Genomic DNA, 19,287 nt, shown 5'->3' with positions numbered 1-19,287 from the left:
TGAGATCAGGCGATAGTTGGCACAGTCCCTGTGGTCCTCCCCAGGTTTAGGGATGACATGGATAAAGGCTGCATTTTCATTCGTAGCCAAAGCCGAGTCTTTCTTCAGGTCATTAAAAAAGGAGCATAGACTGTGCATTTTTAAAGTGCAGTTGCACTCTGCAAGTGCAGTTGCTCCAAAGCTTAGTAAATGAGGTAAAGCTTCACTTGGCAAAGAATACCCAATCACTTGCAAAGAAAGTAATAAAAACAGCATTTTTGCTTGCACATGATTGGATGATAGAGGTCAGCAGAGCTTCTGCTCATTTACTAAGCTTTGGAGCAACTGCTCTTACAGTGTGCAACTGCACGTTGAAAAGTGCACAGTGTATTTGCCATTAGTAAATTAGCCCCTATGGGCGTAATCAGCCATTACTGCTTAGGTAATTTCGAATCCAAACAGGGTTGGGTGTGTCTATTTAAACACACAGCCCTTATGCTTTATGCATTTTTTGTTTTTGGACAAAGACAAGCAATATCTCCAGTCTGTCTAGGGGAGGAACCTTGTTCTTATGGCAAAAAAGGTCAAAACACATCTAAATGCATGTACATGCATTATAATGTGATTCCAATCAAATCTATGGGGTTAAAATCGCACCAAGTCACAATACATTAAAGAAGGACATGCAGCATTTTCAAAAATGGACGGGAGAAAATTGCAGAGTTCTGAACAGGCACCATGGGAAAAGATGGGATTCCTCTTGTCGTGCGATGACGTACGATGGACAATGGGTAAAATATATCTCCCAGACGTGAACTTGGGCTAACAGTGCGGTTGAAGCTGTGTCTAACCATCTGTGTCTAACAAAAAAACATCTTTTATATATTCCTGGTGAAGTAATCACTGTTTGCCACATAAAAAAAAACCTTCCACAAACAAGTTTTCACTTATAAAAAGATATAAATGATTACTCACATATCAGATTCTTATCTTCCCTCTGTAATTTCTTATACGTAGTACACTATACTTTAGTTATTCAGAATATAGCATTTCAATTTTCTCTTGGATGTGCAAAAAATATATAATACATAACAACTGAGAACCATTGCAAAAAGACAGAACCTTAGAGTCAGATCACCTCTCTGTGGAACATTTTAGATGCATTTTACATGTGTTTCAGGGGTGGTACCATTTATATAGTATGCATTTTCATGACAGTGTATCAAGGATACAGCAAGCAGGACTTTTTTTAATGTACTTCACCTAAAGTGCACAGGTTTGAACAGGTCCTTAGTCAACTGTGATCTGCTGAATGAATGTACACTGTCTTAAAGGCCCTGTTCACACTGACATTAGAAACAGGCGTTAGAGGTGCGTTTTTTCCGCTCCTCAAATGTCTAGTAAAGCATCCTGCAATGGATAACATGGACAGCAGACAGAGTTGTTCACATTTAAAGAATATGTAGCGTTTGCGTCGCTTCACATCACTGTACAGCAAAAATGAAGCTACATGTTAAGTCTGGGAGGAGTTGAAGCTTGTCAACTCCTTCCATTCGTGCCTATGGTAACGTGCTGCAAATGCACCTGTAGCATTTACAGCACATTTACAGAGCTTTAATCAAATATCAGTGAAGTGGAAAATAAAATCACTTAAAGTGGTTGTAAAGACTCAGGGTTTTTCACCTTAAAGTGGATGTAAACCCCATTCATTAATTCTGGGCACATATATCTTTAGTGTTTACTTATCTCTCTCCAAAGCACTAACTACTGTGTCCTTCTGCTGATTTGTTCCTCTGTTATCAGCATGATAACTTCTGACAAGCTCTCTGACACAGGAGATAAAATCAGCTGGGAATTTGTGTCGGGAGTGTGCTATAAATAGATTAGCAGAAAGCTTGTCTTATCACAGCACAGCTCTGCATGTTTCTTCATTCCTCTACCTATGTGGGGGGTGGGGGGTGCCTTTCCTGCAATCAGTCATCACAAAGTGTATACCAAGACTCCACACCCAGTGGTGGAACAGGAAGAAACATTTCTAACACAATGTTCACTTTCTAAAGAATATAGAGCGAGGAAGACAGCAGATATACACTTAAAACATATGTAGGGAGATTTGTTTCATCTCTGTGTATCATCTGAGGCTGTTCCCTTCACTGGGTATATGTGAGGGTTTACATCCACTTTAATACATTCTATGCATTAAGGTGAAAAACCTTCTGTGCTGCAGCTCCCCCCAGACCCCCCTTTCCGTGGGGGCACCTGATGAAGAGGAGGGGCCTGAAGCGCCGGCGGGGAACCCCAGAAAAAGAGGAGGGGCCTGGAGCGCCGGCAGGGGACCCCAGAAGAAGAGGAGGGGCCTGGAGCACCGGGGGAAAAACCCAGAAGGAGAGGATCGGGGTTGCTCTGTGCAAAACGATTGCACAGAGCAGGTACATATAGACATCTTTATTATTATGTAAAAAAAAACAAAAAAAACAAGGGTATACAACCACTTTAAGCTGGCCATACACATATAGAATTTTGGTTATTTACAGTGCGAACGACTATTCGTCGTTTGATAGCCACTTGTCCACTAACTGATAGAATCAAATTCTTTCTATGGTCAAAAGTGATCAGTCAATAACAATAACAACATACTTAATTTCTGTTTATCTATATTGCAAGGTCATGTGCAATACAAAACAGAGGATTGTTTGGAATATAACATACACATATATACTTTGGTTGAAAAGTTTTTGCTTCGGATCCATCGACATTAGCTGGGCCTACTGTCAAAATCGATGGTAAAGTTGAGTCCATTAACTGTACAAATGTCGAACGATCTTTCCGGAAAACGACCAGTTTCTGCTGAAATTCTATGACCAGCCTTAGAGGGTGTCTGGGGTGTATTTAACACCTTAAACGTGCGTTAAAAGCATAAAGAAAATGTGCATTAATGCTACAGTGTTAGTATTATACCAACTGAGAACATAGACTAGATAAATTAACATATACAATTTTTTCATTTTACATTGGTGTAAAAACACCTTTGTTTGTCTAAATTAATTATCTATTGTCGTAAATTTTTCCACAAAATCTTACCTAAAAATGATAATAACCGTAAATTGGAAAACAAAACAAAGAGGTGTAAAGAGCTATGAGATTCAGCACGCCTTACCTTAGCTTATGAGATTATATGGCACTCTTGTTACGGCATTCAAGTGTTCGTGTGCTGTTAAATTTAGAGATAAACACTCTCTTCATTTCAGCAGTGCTCCTTTGTGATGGCGGGTGCTAAGAGACCGCAGCGTGCTGATAAGACTGAGCAAATCGCATGTAATTGCTCACTAGCTCTAATTACTGACCAGATCATGTGTGCAGCTTGAATCCAGAGAGAGAACAGAACCAGCCTGATGGCTTCCAATGCAAAACAATAGCTCAGTGTCGTTAAAAATAAACTGGTATTATTAGTAGAGTGTGTGTGTATTACAATAGCTAACTAAATTTAGATAGCATTCCTGCATTGAAGCTAATGCTTGAATGAACAGTGCAAAACACAATATAATGAAGCTAAAAGTGTACCTGTCATCGCAGCTCAATGGAGGATTAGGGTGCCAAAATACAGGCCAGATTGACAGTTAAGAACTGTTAATATGTAGTAAGACATATATGATCTAATCGGTATGACTTTAGACTTTGAAGCTGTAATTCTTCCTGGGGCCTATGGCCTTATTGTCTTATTCCTATCATAACATGGTAAAACACTGACAGCTTGTGTTCCATCATGGTGGAAGTCCAGTAGAGATAGTTTATTTAGATTTTGCTAATGCATTTGATACTGTATTTCGTAAACATTTAAAGCTAATCTACATTTTATTGTGAATCAAGCTTGTCGAAATGAATTATTCCCTTGGCTAACACATGCCGTGGCTGTCAGCACTGTATAAATTGTAGGAAGCCACAGCTACACACAGTATACAGCGCTGTGTTCCTGCAGAGGTACTGGGACTTCCCACCCTGCTCCCAGAACAAAATCAAACAGACTGAGCACTGCTCAATCATTCAGAGGAAGCTTTGTATTTTTCTTATTTTCTGAATAAATACAAGGCTTCCTCTGCTTGTCAAAGAGTGACATAAAGAGTGCCTCAAATGCAGCCTGACATCACCAAAGGGGCACACATAATGTTCAATATATATATAATGCTTAATAGGACTGTCAGAAACTGACAAACTAATAGAGAAAATGAGGGTCAGAGAGTGTTGACAGTGATATGCTGGGGGGGGGGTGGGGGGTGTGGACATGCTGGGAATATGATGCAGAAGACAATGCCTAGTAGAGATCAATGCTATTACTCTAATCAATGCTCCAGCTACAGACCACTGAGGTCCAAGGACCACATATCATGTACCAAAGGGCCGGTTGGGCACCAGGGCTCTGACTGATGGAGAGGCGAGTGGATAACGTCACAATCTCCACCTCGGCCAAGTTTGTATTCATGCAGAAAATGCAAAGCTTCCTGTGAAAGGCTGAGCCCCTGACTCGATTTTGGTCCGGTAGCGGGATGAGAAGTTGTCTATAATGTAAATAGCTGAGGCTACATACAGTTCATACATGTGTTAGTGGAGAAAATAGTTCATCTCGACCAGCTTGGTTAAAAAAAAGACTATTTAAAGTTCACTAAAAATGGAGTTAGGCTTTAACCACTTAACAACCACCCTACAGCAGATTCACTGCTACAGGGCAGCCGTTCTGTACAGAATCACGTATATATATATTATTTTGCACTTCCACATAGGGGGCGAGCGTACGTCCAGTGGCGTCACTAGGGTCGGTGTCACCCGGTGCGATAAAACATGGTGTCACCCCCCCACTCCAACTATAGTCGCCCCCCAGTACAGACCCCCCTCCAATAAGTAAAGACCCCCCCGTTAGTGCAGACCCTCTACGAAGTATAAACCCCCTCCATCAGTATAGACCACCCCCCTCGGTACAGACCCCCCTCCCACAGTATAGACCTCCCCCTCCATTAGTACAGACCCCCCCAGAACAAACCACCCCCACCATTAGTACCGACTCCCCCCCAGAACAAACCACCCCCTCCTCCATTAGTACAAACCAGCCCCCTCCATTAGTACAGAACCCCTCAAAACAAACCACCCCCCTCCATTAGTACAGACCACCCCCTCTCCATTAGTACAGACCCCCCAGAACAAACCACGCCCCTCCATTAGTACAGACCACCCCCCTAGATTAGTACAGAACCCTCCAAAACAAACCACCCCCCCTCCATTAGTACAGACCCGCCAGAACAAACCACCCCCCTCCATTAGTACAGACCACCCCCCTCCATTAGTACAGACCCCCCCAGAACAAACCACCCCCCTCCATTAGTACAGACCACCCCCCTCCATTAGTATAGACCCCCCAGAACAAACCCCCCCACCATTAGTACAGACCCCCCCAGAACAAACCACCCCCCCCACCATTAGTACAGACCCCCCAGAACAAACCACCCCCCTCCATTAGTACAGACCACCCCCCCCTCCATTAGTATAGACCCCCCCAGAACAAACCCCCCCACCATTAGTACAGACCCCCCCCCAGAACAAACCACCCCCCCACCATTAGTACAGACCCCCCCAGAACAAACCACCCCCCCTCCCTTAGTACAGCCCCCCCAGAACAAACCACCCCCCTACATAAGTACAGACCCCCCCAGAACAAACCACCCCCTTCCATATGATATAGCTGTAACCAGCAGCATAAACCAACCTCATCAGCAAGCCCCGCCCCGCCCCCCCCCACCCCACAACATTTTACCTCAGGCAGCGGAGGACATCCCCCCATCTCAAGCCGACACCCCCCGCCCGTTACCGCACCAGATCGGGCGGCTCAGGTGCACAGAACACCCGGGCGGAGAGGAGGAGAGGAGAGAGACAGAGTGCAGCCGCGCCGCCCGGGTGGAGAGCAGCTGCACATCGAGACAGGCTTGGGCAGGAGTCAGAGACAGAGGAGGAGGAAAACACATGGCAGGCACGGCCGCGGCGCTGGAGGTGTGTCCCGGCTGAAGGAAAAAAAAACCTGCCAAAGGGAGCCAGGGCTTTCATTACCCTCAGGATGGTGTCACCCCTCTAGTGGGTGGCACCCAGTGCGGACCGCACCCCCCGCCCCCGTCTAGCAACGCCACTGCGTTGGCATTAGTCACAGCAGATGCCGATCACCAGGTGCCGGCCAATAAATGTCCACCGGCACCTGCTGATCAGAAAGGAGAGACATAGGAGGGAGCTCTGCCTATGTAGACAAGGCAGAAATATGTCCTGTCAGCAGAGATGTGGTGGAATAAAATCCACCACATCTCTTAGTAAAAACTTCACACAGTGTACACAAAAACACTAGTTAGGCACACATTTAACACTTTGATCATCCTAGATGTTTAACCCATTCCCAGCCAGTATCATTAGTACAGTGTTCGTGCATATTTTTAGCACTGATCACTGTATTATTGTCACTGGTTCCCACAAAGTGTCAAAAGTGTCAGTTGGTGTCAGACCGTCCACCGCAATATCACAGTCCCACTATAAGTCATTGATCGCATGCATTACTAGTATAAAAATAAATAAATACAAATTCCAGTATATATCCCATAGTTTGTAGACACTATAACTTTTGCCCAAACCAATCAATATACACTTACTGGGTTTTTTTAAATCAAAAATATGTAACAGAATACATATATAAGAATTTTTTATTGGATACGTTTAATAGCATAAAGTAAAAACATTTTTTTTTTTTTTTTTGCTAAATTGTTGGTCTTTTTTTGTTTATAGCGCAAATAATAAAAAAATGCAGTGGTGATCAAATACCACCAAAAAGAAAGCTCTATTTGTGGGAACAAAATGACATAAATTAAATTTATGGACAGTGTTGCATGACCACACTATTGTCAGTTAAAGTAACACAGTGCTGTATAGCAAAAAATGGCCTGGTCATGAGGGGGGGGGTTAAATCTTCCAGGGGCCAAGTGGTTAATGTATAAAATAAGGTCTGCTGGAGTTGAAAAGATTGTATGTACATGGGTAGGAAACTGGTTGCATGGACGAGTTTAAAGAGAGGTGATAAATGACTCATTATCTAAATTGTGTAAGGTTGTGAGTGGTGTGCCCTGGGGTTCCATCTTGGGGTCAGTGCTGTTCAGTTTGTTATTATTGATATACGGGTTGGGATCAAGAGCTCATTTTGAGTGAATAATGAAAAATGTAGTGCTAAAGGGTGAACAGGTATGGCTACGTGCATCTAGTAAATAGGTGATAAAAAATCAATAAGACAAAAAATTTAAAACAAAATGGAAATGTGGAAAGTCCAATAAGTGTCCAATAAAGGTCCTGTAAGGGACCGGTATAAGTCCACCACCTAAAAGTGGCTAGTCAGGGATGGAGAACACTGGTACTGTCCGGTATGTAGAGCATCAGGGATGGTACATCTTCAGCGAAAAGGAGAAGTATATCTACTCTTACCGAAACAGGTGGACTCGAATGTCAGCGACAACAAGTCAGTAAAGTGAGAGTGCCGGAATCAGCAAAACGGCAAATTTTCAAGGAACCTGGGACCTCCAAACATGACACTCCAAAGGGTGTGCAGGTGACTGCCAGACCAGAAGTCAGATGAAGGGGACACCAAGGCTGGAACTCAGGCATTGAAGGCCAGAAAAATGCCTTCATATAGTGTAGGTCAAAAAAGTAGGTTTTTTATTATAAAAACCAACATACATCGGTGAGAATAAAAACAGTGATCACAGAGTAAAAAGAAAGGGCGATGTGAGAAGCAGAAAGCCAAGCCCGACGTGTTTCATCCAAATGGACTTCAACTGGGGCTCAATTTGAGTGTTTGCAGATGATACCAAATTACAAGTATACGCATATAGGCTGAACTGGATGCACCTGTGTCTTTTTTTTCAACCTTATAAACTATGTAACTACCGTATATAAGAACATATTTTATTCTTTGTTTAAAACTACTCTGCTACAAATGCTGATAAGGCAGAAGGCTTAGCAATCAGTACAAGCAAATTATTTTTAAAACACGTACAGTATAGTAATCAAACTGTATATAGAAATACTTAGATTACATAATGATGATATGTTATGCCAATAAACAATGACAATTTTTTGTAACAATGTGTAACACAATGAAAGCAGAAGATCAGATGTACCTGTCACCTACAAAGCTATTTTTTTCAACACACTAATTACCCTCTCATGACTGCACTAAGTTGTAAAGTGTGACAAAACATATGTAAAACATCTTTAGGACATCGTGTATATGATCACTGAACTGCAATATGTCAAGTGTCATGGTTATGTGACAGATGCTCTCCGCTGACTTGCTTACATTTAAACATGTACTCATAGTAGATGGAGAAAGAAGTCATGACATAAATATTAGTATATATTAGTATACCCCACCCCACGGGGCACTTTTTAGCCACCTCACGACCAGACACTTTCGTCCCATTCCTGCCCAAGCCAATTTTCAGTGCTGTCACACTTTGAATGACAATTACTCATGCCTGCAACACTGTATCCAAATTAATATTTTACCATTAGTTGAAACAGATAGAACTTTCATTTGGAGGTATTTAATCACTACTGTTTTTTTTTTTGTTTTAGCTATATACAAGAACAACTACTGAAAATTGTGAAAAAGAAACAAAAAACAATTCAGTGTATATTATGATTGAGTCTACAATCTATGGTATATACAGTATGTTTGGTAATCGATCAGTCCTGACTGTCTATGTCTTTTCTTGAGGCCCTTAAATGCCAGGACAGTACAAATACCCCACAAATCTCTCTTTTTGGAAAGTAGAAAGTCCAAAGTATTTAGTAAGTAGTAATTTTTTAAAGTTGTAATTTTTTGTGACCATTTTGTTTGCAAAATAATAAATGACATAGTTTATAAATTTTTCACAAAGTTATCAAGTTATTTCTCACACACAGCATAGGCATACTTAAAGCGTAACTCCACTTTTGTTGAGAAAAAAACATTCCCCTCTGGGTGATCCACGTACATTGCAAAGATTATAACAACCTTTGTTGCAGATTCCTACCTTTTGTTATTCCAAAGAAATCCATGTTTGTTACTCTGTGCCGAGGGGGTCTAATGAGAGTGGTTTCTTAATTATAAGTCAGTTGTGGCAGCTGCAGGGCACTAATGAGGAAGCTGCTGGGCATGCATCCCTTTAGACGTGTTTCTATTGAGAGTATCTCACCAAAAATGAAATTTTTGTTGCAGGGGATGCCTGAAATCTGACTTGTATCTCAGGCAGACTTCTGGGAAAATTGGTGAGCCAATCACACAAGCAGGAAATGATGTTTCTGGGGAGTGGTCAGTACACATTCTGTGTACATAACAACTCCATGTAGTCATATTGCTTTGCATTTATAGAAAATTACAGTAGCTGCAGATTGAAAAGGAAAGGTAATTATTAACTGCTTGCCGACCACCGCACACACATATACGTCGGCAGAATGGCACAGGCAGGCAAATGGGTGTACAGGTATGTCCCTTTAAATTTGCCACCTTTCGGGAGCGCGTGTGCTCGCCGCAGGGGAGTGCCCGCAGGTCCCGGGAACTCGATGTTCTCTGGTGGCCCGCGATTGCGGTGTGGAGAGGTAGAATGGGGAGATGCCTATGTAAACAAGGCATTTCCCCATTCTGTCTTGTGTCATGACAGAGATCTACTGCTCCCTGTGATCGGCAGCAGTGATTGCTGTCATGTCCTAGCTAACCCATCCCCCCAGAGATAGAATCACTCCCTAGGGCACACTTAACCCCTAGTGTTTAACCCCTTCCCTGCCAGTGTCATTTACACAGTAATCAGTGCATTTTTATAGCACTGATCGCCGTATAAATGACAATGGTCCCAAAATAGTGTCAAAAGTGTCCGATGTGTCCGCCATAATGTCGCAGTCATGATAAAAAGCAGATCGCCGTCATTACTAATAAAAGAAAATTAATAAGAAAAATGCCAAAAAACTATTATAACTATGCCCTATTTTGTAGACGCTATAACTTTTGCGCAAACCAATCAATATACACTTATTGCAATTTTTTTATCCAAAAATATTTAGAAGAATACACATCAGCCTAAAGTGAGGAAAAAATGTGTTTTTTTATATATTTTTGGGGGGATATTTATTATAGCAAAAAGTTAAAAAAAATTTTTTTCAAATTGTCCATCTTTTTTGGTTTATAGTGCAAAAAATAAAAACCACAGACGTGATCAAATACCACCAAAAGAAAGCTCTATTTGTGGATAATAAAGGGCGTCAATTTTGTTTGGGTACAACGTCGCACAACTGCGCAATTGTCAATTAAAGTGACGCAGTGCCGAATCGCAAAAGGTGTTTGGGTCAGGAAGGGGGTAAAATCTTCCGGGGCTGAAGTGGTTAATAACATTCAATTAAAATATGACTTGTATCGCAATTGTACACTCTATATTATTTTTTCTTCATTTGCTATTTTCCCCCACTAAAGTGGAGTTACCATTTAAAATTATACCACAAAACACATTCTGCTATGCCTCCCAAGTATGGGCATACCACATGTGTGAGACTATTTCACAGGCTTGATGCATAGAGGGGTCCAAAATCCAAGGAGCATAAGTTACGCATAGATTATGCATTTCGATTTCTGACTACCTGACACATTTTTGGAGGCTCTAGAGCAACAGGACAGTGGAAACAACCATAAAATTACCCAATTTTGGAAAGCAAACATTCCAAGGTATTTTCTGACAGGCATAGTGAGTATTTTGAAAATATTTTTTGCCAAATGTTTCTGGAAAATGCAGGAAAGAAAATTAAAATGTATTATTTTACACAAAGTTCTTAATCAACAAGTTATTTCTAGCACACGTTATAGATATACTTACAGTTACACCCCAAAACACATTCTGCTACTCCTCCCAAGAATGGTGATATCACGCAAAGCAGCCAGCCATTGCACTTGATCACTGTCACAGCAGTACAATGTCACCATAGTGACACTGCACTTGCTCTGGTGACAGTATGTATAAAACATTTTTTAATCTTTTTTTTATATACAGTCACCAGAGCAGTATAGTTTTGCCATAGTGACATGAGCAAATAAAGATCTGGATAGCCACACTCCAAGAATAGTCTTTTCCTTTGTTGTAGATACAGTCCGTACAAAAGCAAATTAAAATAGAAAACCGCTAACGCGGTTCACACCGCTCTCACTGGTGCTTAATCATAGCTAATGCAAACATAAAATGACATAGTATATATATACATACACCATGTTCCGAATTATTATACAAATTCTATTTTATTGTCACAAAGATTAAATATTTTGTTTTTCAGTTTAACTCATGGATGGCATTGTGTCTCAGGGTTCTTTTGATCACTGAAAACAATTTCGGACACCTGTGATAATTAGATTGCCAGGTGAGCCCAATAAATGGAAAAACTACTAAAGGAGGGTGTTCCACATTATTAAGCAGAGCACCGTTTTCAAGCAATATGGGAAAGAAAAAGGATCTCTCTGCTGCCGAAAAGAGTGAAATAGTTTAATGCCTTGGAAGAGGTATGAAAACCTTGTCCAAAAACTTCACGAAAATTTCACGAAAACTTAAGTGTGATCATTGCACTATTAATTTGTGGCTGATTCAGAGCACAGACGAGTTTCGTGCAGATAAAGGCACATTGAGGAGGATTTCTGCCAGATCCATGCATCGGATCAAGAGAGCAGCTGCTAAAACACCATTACATAGCAGCAGATATTTGAAGCTGCTGGTGCCTCTGGAGTCCCACGGACATCAAGGTGTAGAGTCCTCCAGAGTCTTGCAGCTGTGCATAAACCTTCCATTCGGCCACCACTAACCAATGCTAAAAAGCAGAAACGGCTGCATTGGGCAGAAAAATACATGAAGACTAATTTTCAAACAGTCCTGTTCACTGATGAGTGTGGTGCAACCCTGGATGGTCCAGATGGATAGAGTAGTGGATGGTTGGTGGATGGCCACCCTGTTCCAATAAGGCTGCAACGTCAGCAAGGCAGTGGTGGAGTCATGTTTTGGGCTGGAATCATGGGAAAAGAGCTGGTCGGCCCCTTGAGGGTCCCCGGAGGTGTAAAGATGACCTCTGCAAAAGAATGTGGAGTTTCTGACTGACCACTTCCTTCCCTGGTACAGAAGGAAGAACTATGCTTTCCGTAATAAAATCATCTTCATGCATGACAATGCACCATCTCATGCTGCAAAGAATACCTCTGCATCAATGGCTGCTATGGGGATAATAGGAGAGAAAGTCATGGTGTGGCCTCCATCCTCCCCTGACCTCAATCCTATTGAGAACCTTTGAAGCATCCTCAAGCAAAAGATCTATGAGGGTGGGAAGCAGTTTACATCCAAACAGCAGCTCTGGGAGGCTGTTCTGACATCTTGCAAACAAATTCAAGCAGAAACTGTCCAAAAACTCACAAGTTCAATGGATGCAAGACTTGTGAAGCTGCTATCAAATAAGGGGTCCTATGTTAAACTATAACGTGACCTGTTAAAATGTTTAAAAAGTTCAAATGTTTTTCAAAGTTTGACTGAAATAGCTTTTGATTTCAGTAAATATGCTGCAAACACAACAAATGACAATTGTAAGTTCTTTACAACCTATAAAGTGTTTTGAAACTTACTGTGCATAATAATTTGGAACAGTGCATTGTAAGTTTTTTATTTTTAAAAATAAAAACTGTTATCATTAGGAGGTTTGTTCAAATAAAATTTGAATTGTACTCTTAATAGTTGATAACATGAGAATTATGCTGACTGTTGTTTACATTAATTATTTAGGTAAATGAGAAAAATATAGTTGGCATAATAATTTGGAACAGGGTGTATAGTCAAAAAATGAAGATCCAATCAGGGGGCAAGCTGACGCCCTCATTCACATGCAAAGATCCATCTTCAATTAAGTTGATGAAGCAGCTGATGCTACAACTCTATGAGTGGTATAGTAACTCTTTATGCATGGATATATCAGACCTTCATTTTGAATTTCATGACTGAAAAAAAGATTTTTAGATTGAAGAAAGACATATTCCACATAATCTAAAAAATACCTAAAAACAAAAATGAAATGTACCATAAATGAATGCATTTTTTTGCAAGTTTGACGAGTTACTAGCCTAGATTGCATGATGTCGATATCAATATTTCAGTTTGTTCAAAACATTACAAATAACCAAGAAATACTCAATTGATTGGCTAAGTTTAAACTCAACTGGTTTAAGCAAACTTTTATCACAGTAAGAGCATAAGGCCACGTTTTATCAAATGTTATAATATAGCTAAATGATTTATATAAAACAAATTAAACTTAAATCAAGCTAAAAATAATAACAATAATATACACCCCTGTACCCTGTACCATCACTTTCCAAAGAAATATGTGTATATGCATATGCTCAATAATCTTTACTAATCGGCTAGACCGATTATGTTATAATGAAGACAATTCTTTCTAGCTAAGCTGTGCTCTTTATAATATCTTTATAATACTCCACATTGATGTTTCTACAACCCTATACACATCTGCATATAGTAAATAATGTTTACATATATGAATATTGATCCATAAAAATGGGACACGTCCCATTCGAAGTTTATGCCGGCTGGCTTTCTTGTTGTAAGAAAAAATATCCAATAAACTTCTCTTCTACAGAGGATTTTAAATGTATCTCCCCCTCTTACCGGCGTCAAAATTCTTTCCACCACTTGGATGCCCAAATCAGATACATCTTGCATTTCTACATACTGAGTCAGCACCCTTGGAAAGGAAGGTGTTATTCAGGTACAGACGCCTAGAGTGAGTTCTCTCTTTATTTTGCCATAGTGACACTGTACTGCTCTCGGGAGTGACTAGGGATTTTATTTTACACTATGATTGCTACAGTGATGATCACTTTATAAGCAATCATTTACATTGTGTTTAGCATCCATTCATAATGCCATTGTTTACTGTTGTGAAAGCTGTGATTGGCCACAGCTCTCACATGGTACAGGACCACTGTAGTTAGTCCTGTACCATGTGATCCATGTGACCAATCACAGAGATCACAGTAGAACACACAGGAGTAAGAAATGGCATCATGAATGGCAGCCATTGTTTAATACTATTCATGTGATCGTTGTGAGTGGTCATAGCAATCACATGGTACCAGAGCTAAGCACAGCGGCCGATCAGTGATCCACTGTGTCTGGTGGCCCAGAGGCCGTGCGTGAATGCCAAAAGAAGGAGGAGGCACCGATGCTTCCAGTTAGAACAACGCTTGTCCCACCCAGGTGCATCTATTCACTTGCCGGGCAGGAGGTGGTTAATATACAGTATGCTGCTATAGGCAATAGTTTGGGTTGATAGATGACTAGCAGAAATGTACACTTTTAAAGAAAGGGATGAAATTCCACATTCATCATTGGCTGATGCATTGGTTTTTGGGCCCATGGCAACTGTATGATCACCAATCTCATGGTCTGTGTCAACGGGCTTTTTATGTCAGACAGGCTTTTCTTTCTCTTGAAAATCTATAGGATAGCAAAACCTGCTTGAAACAGGTCAGAAGGAGACCAACTGCAGGTCAAAGGTACTGTACATGTCAATGAATTCTTAAAAGCTTCTCAAACTCATGTCAAATGAATGCAGTCAACAGAAGTCCAAAGCCTATTGACACAGGTCGTCATAGAGCACCTTGAAACTGGGGGAAGCCACCTTAAATTAGCACGCTGAAAAAACACATTTGGGAGGCACTTGAATTTAAATGCTTATTCCAAACTAAAGGAAATCTTCATACAAAATCGTTGGCTTTGGCAAGGCAGCTCTCAAATGCGAAGGCCTCCCTAAATGAGTACCTGAAAGGACCTCAAAGTATACAAATGGGTGCAAAACCACAAAGTGAACGAGTCCACAGTGCCTTTAATTGTTCATAATACCATCACATAAAAACATTCAGCCCATTTTTGGGGCAAGGACTCGAAGGGACTCAAAGGAAATTACCTGTAGTAGTGCTACTGATTACATTGTCACAATTGTTATAACTCCAATCTTAAAGGATGTTTTGCACCAGATCAGATATAGATACATTTGATTGTAGTTTGCTTTGGGTCCATTAAAGTCCTATTCCATTTTTCTAAGCCCTGATGAAGGGGCTTTACAGTTCTCACCAGAACAAGAGGTTAGGACAAATCTTCTAATGGGGACATGTGTTTACCCAGTTCAGCTCTTTGGACATACTATGTACGTCCAAAGAGTGAACCTTTATTCACAAGCTGACGGCTGCAGTTGCAGCCATCAGCTTGTGTGGGTTTTGTTTAGCCGGCCCCTAGCTGTCGATCACTTTCACATAGTCGGCAGCATGGTGCCTCCTCCCCTCCTGCCAGCGGCCTCCCTCCTCCTGTGGTTCACGGGCTCTTCTGCTCTTACCGGAGCCTGAGAACACAAATGCCAGCTAGAAGAGGAAGATCGCTGTGAGACTGAGGCAAATACTTCCTCCATTTTACATGCAAACAATGAAAACTGGAAGTGGTGTGACTTCCAGTTTCCGATGCACCCTTTCCAGTACAGCCAGGGGACATATCTAACCGAGCCCATCTGTGCATGGTTAGATGGTTTGAAGGGCAGGGGAGACATTGGGGTCTATTTATGTCTCAGAAAAGGGTTCCTGTGACCTGCCCAGTGCTATCACATAGGGGTTTATTAATCTCTTGTGATAGCAATCAAGTAAAAATACATTTTAAAAAATTAAAGTTTTGAAAAAATAAAATATATTAATATTAAAAAAAAAAAAAAAAATGAACCCCCTCTCTACATACACTGTACCAAAAAAATGGTCAGAAGATCTCAGTAGGTGGTCTAATAACCCCCCTTTAGGCCCCTTTCACACTGGAGCGGTTTTCAGGCGGTATTGCGCTAAAAATACTGCCTGAAAACCGCCCCTAAACAGCCTCCGCTGTTTGTTTAGTGTGAAAGCCCGAGGGCTTTGCGGTGCGCAGGCAGGGCGGTGAAAAAAGTCCTGCAAACCGCTTTTTTGGAGCGGTGAAGGAGCGGTGTATTCACCGCTCCTTCACCGCTCCTGCCCATTGAAATCAATGGGACAGCGCGGCTATACCACGGTAATACCGCGGCTATAGCCACGCTGTACGAGGGATTTTACCGCTGCAAGAACGACGGTACAGCAGCGCTAAAAATAGCGCTGTTGTACCGCCGACGCCCCCACCGCCCCAGTGTGAAAGGGGCCTTATGGTCCGGTCGATTGTACTTGATAAAAATGAATATCCTGCCTATGAATTTTACATCTTCCCTACTCTACTCAAAACTAGAAAAAAAAAACAAGTTGGTTGTATAACAACTTAAATTCTCCTTTAACCCTAAAAAGCAATAGGCAATTAGTAAGATCTAGTGCATGAAAGGTGTCAGTCAGAGTGATGATAGCTATGACGTTCCACATTGCTATTTATTAACTAACTACAGGTAGTTGCTACCCACACCGATGAGTTCAAACTAGTTATGGGGAGACAGACTGTGGGCAAAACGCATGTAGGTGTGTAGCCTGGAGGTGGTTCTTATGATGTTTACTGAGAGCAAGTGCCCTAATCTGAACATCAACCAGATTTTTCTTCTTTATAATTCTTTAAAATGAATATGTGCCACAAGTACCGTATTTTAAAACTGAAATAGAACACAGCTTCAGTTAAAAATCCCATTTTCACGTAAAAAAACACACGACTCCACCACACATTACAGCATATTCTGTAAGAAGTGCTGGATTGTGTGAACAATTTAACAGCATCACAGTAAAAAAAAAAATGCATATGAAAATAAATCTTAAAATGACACTGCGCCTTATAATCACGTTGAGCATGCTTTTCCGCCGATACAAGAAAAATACCAATCACAGTTTGTTATTTTTCTGAAAAGAAGGAAAAAAAAAAAGAAGAAAAAAAACATTCAGCTTTCAAAATGCAATCACGGCTGGAGAGAGGATGAAAATGAAATCTAAACAGAAATGTGTGTTCGGTGATAAAAGGACATTCTCACTTGGCTAAAAGCCTTTTCTTTGAATAGGATGTCAAGTAATGAAGTTAAGTAAAATGTAATGTACTTTCAGAAAAAAAAGTTGAATGAGTACCCCGAAATTACAATAATTATCAGGAATGGTGAACTATGTGTCATTAGAAAGAAAAGGAATGCTAATCAGTAGCCGCCAGAGCAGACACAGAACTGACGAAGAGCGCAAAGTAAGTTTTCATTATTAAATATGTTGTGGCACCCAAAACTTTCAAGAATGTATGTTCTTTGACTTGCCTTTCAATTGCCTTTTACAGAGATATTTTTAATTGTACGTAGTTTCCAGACCAATGGTAATCAAAATTGTCCTTTTGTTAAAGATCTGCTGAGCTGCCAAGACAGAAGGGTGGGAGGTATTTCAGGTGTCAGCTTTCTTTTGTTGGCAGTGCCACCAATAATATATGTAGCTGCATAGAGAAAAGTGCTCTGTAGCTTGCTCCCTGTCATTTTTGTTCAGATGTCAGAAAGTAAACAGCTCATTAACCGCTTTTATACTAGCCTGTTATACCCCTTCATTACCAGGCCATTTTTCAGTTTTCATTGCTGTGATAGTTTGACTGAGAATGAATCCATTATGGAACACTGTACCCAAATTCGTTATGTTAAAGCGGAAGTAAACTGCACCATTTTTAAAATTTTTTTAACCCTGCAAGGTAAAGGCATAATGTGCTAGTATGCATTGCATACTAGCACATTATGAAATACTAACCTTAGTACAAACCGAAGCCCTCCAGTGGCACGCTGTCACTGCTGAAGGCGCTTCCATCTTCACTCGGTCTTCCTTCCAGGTATGCATCCTCCGGCTGTCTGATTGGATACGCCGCAATGACATCACTCCTGCGCATGCAGGCGGGAATCACGGACCGTGGCACGGGCCTCTGAAGGGACAGCGTGGGTATGCCGTCCGTTCAGAGTGCATGTGCCAGTGACGTCACCGGCTCCATGCAGTGTGACTATCTCCTAAACTATGCAGGAGATAACACTATTTGTCCAGTATAAAGTAGGGAGGAAGGGGTAACAAACCCCGGGACTTTAAAGGTGTTTAGTATAGAAAAAGTGTAAAACCACAATTACATAGTCGATAAAATCGGTTATTTTATTACAAAAGCAAAAGACATGAGGACATTATATCATCCATATCAAAAAATATTGTATATTCAATACCTTGCACATTTTTCCCTGTTGTCTTTTCATGAATTTATGTGTTATAATTCATTCCCTCCTGCGATCATTCCAAAGCAAGCTTTAAGTTGGGGCACCCTGAACCTATATGGGACACATATATATTCTCTATCATTCCAATCAAGTCTTATATACGGTATATGGTCAATGCAGTCCAGGTAGGATTCAGTCTTTTCCACATGTATATATTTTCTGTATAATAATTCTATTTAGACCCTTAATATGCTATTATCTGCATATCCATGTGATGCCAATATTTAGTATTGATGTGTATTTTTTTCTGTTTTAGATTAAAATAACTAACATGAGGTCTCATTCTTGTCTTTTATGTAATCCATAGCATATTTATACATTCCACCAAATCTCCTGAAGAAGCTTCAAAAAGCGAAACATGTTGAGTGGTAGTGTCGGTATACGTGCTTTTCTATGGAATATACAATACTTTTTGATATGGATGATACAATGTCTGCATGTCTTTTACTTTTGTAATAAAATATCCAATTTTATCGACTATGTAATTGTAGTTTTACACTTTTTCTATACTAAACACCTTTAAATTCTCAGGGATTGTTACCCCTTCCTCCCTACTTTATGCTTTAGAAATAATTGGGATGTGGTGTTCAATCTGACGTCTCTGCCTTATTTTTCACTATTTGTCCAGTGTTGTTCATGAACACCACTAAGTAAATAAAGGGCTGGTGATCCGCTGTTCAAGAACGTACCAAAGTGGTTAAATAAAAACTCTGTCGAAGAAATACAGCAACATACAAAAGCTACTTTTAAATTAAATGTTATTAATAAAAAGGATTTTTGTACTTCTTCTTCAGTAGTTCATTGGGGTTTTCTACATATGAGGTATAGCCCGCTCCCTCTAGGTGGTTATACGGGAGTACAGTCCCAAAATAGTGGCTACACCTCTGCATGTGCAATACAAGCTGAGGAGTAGCAAGCAGCGAGCAAACCATAGAAATTGAAGGCAATCTTCCAAAGAAACATTCCAACTGTGGCAAC

At 40.7% G+C, this 19,287-nt stretch overlaps 1 protein-coding gene across 4 annotated transcripts in view; it reads right to left on the bottom strand.

The window, feature by feature from the left end:
* The window catches only part of ZNF385B (zinc finger protein 385B), an 849,407-nt gene that overhangs the window by 314,964 nt on the left and 515,156 nt on the right, over positions 1-19,287 (bottom strand). The window contains exon 1 of one of the 4 annotated variants that reach the window (XM_073633757.1): positions 3,137-3,260. The exons of the other annotated variants lie outside the window; for them this stretch is intronic. The gene's annotated coding sequence lies outside the window, so the exon portion shown is untranslated. Of the gene's footprint in view, positions 1-3,136; positions 3,261-19,287 lie in introns of those variants that run through there. 4 annotated transcript variants of the gene reach the window in all.

This window comes from Aquarana catesbeiana, linkage group LG06 (genome assembly GCF_042186555.1).
Source record: "Aquarana catesbeiana isolate 2022-GZ linkage group LG06, ASM4218655v1, whole genome shotgun sequence".
NCBI lineage: Eukaryota > Metazoa > Chordata > Amphibia > Anura > Ranidae > Aquarana > Aquarana catesbeiana.
The sequence above is the reverse complement of the archived record's forward strand: the minus strand, read 5'-3'. Positions and strand labels throughout refer to the sequence as shown.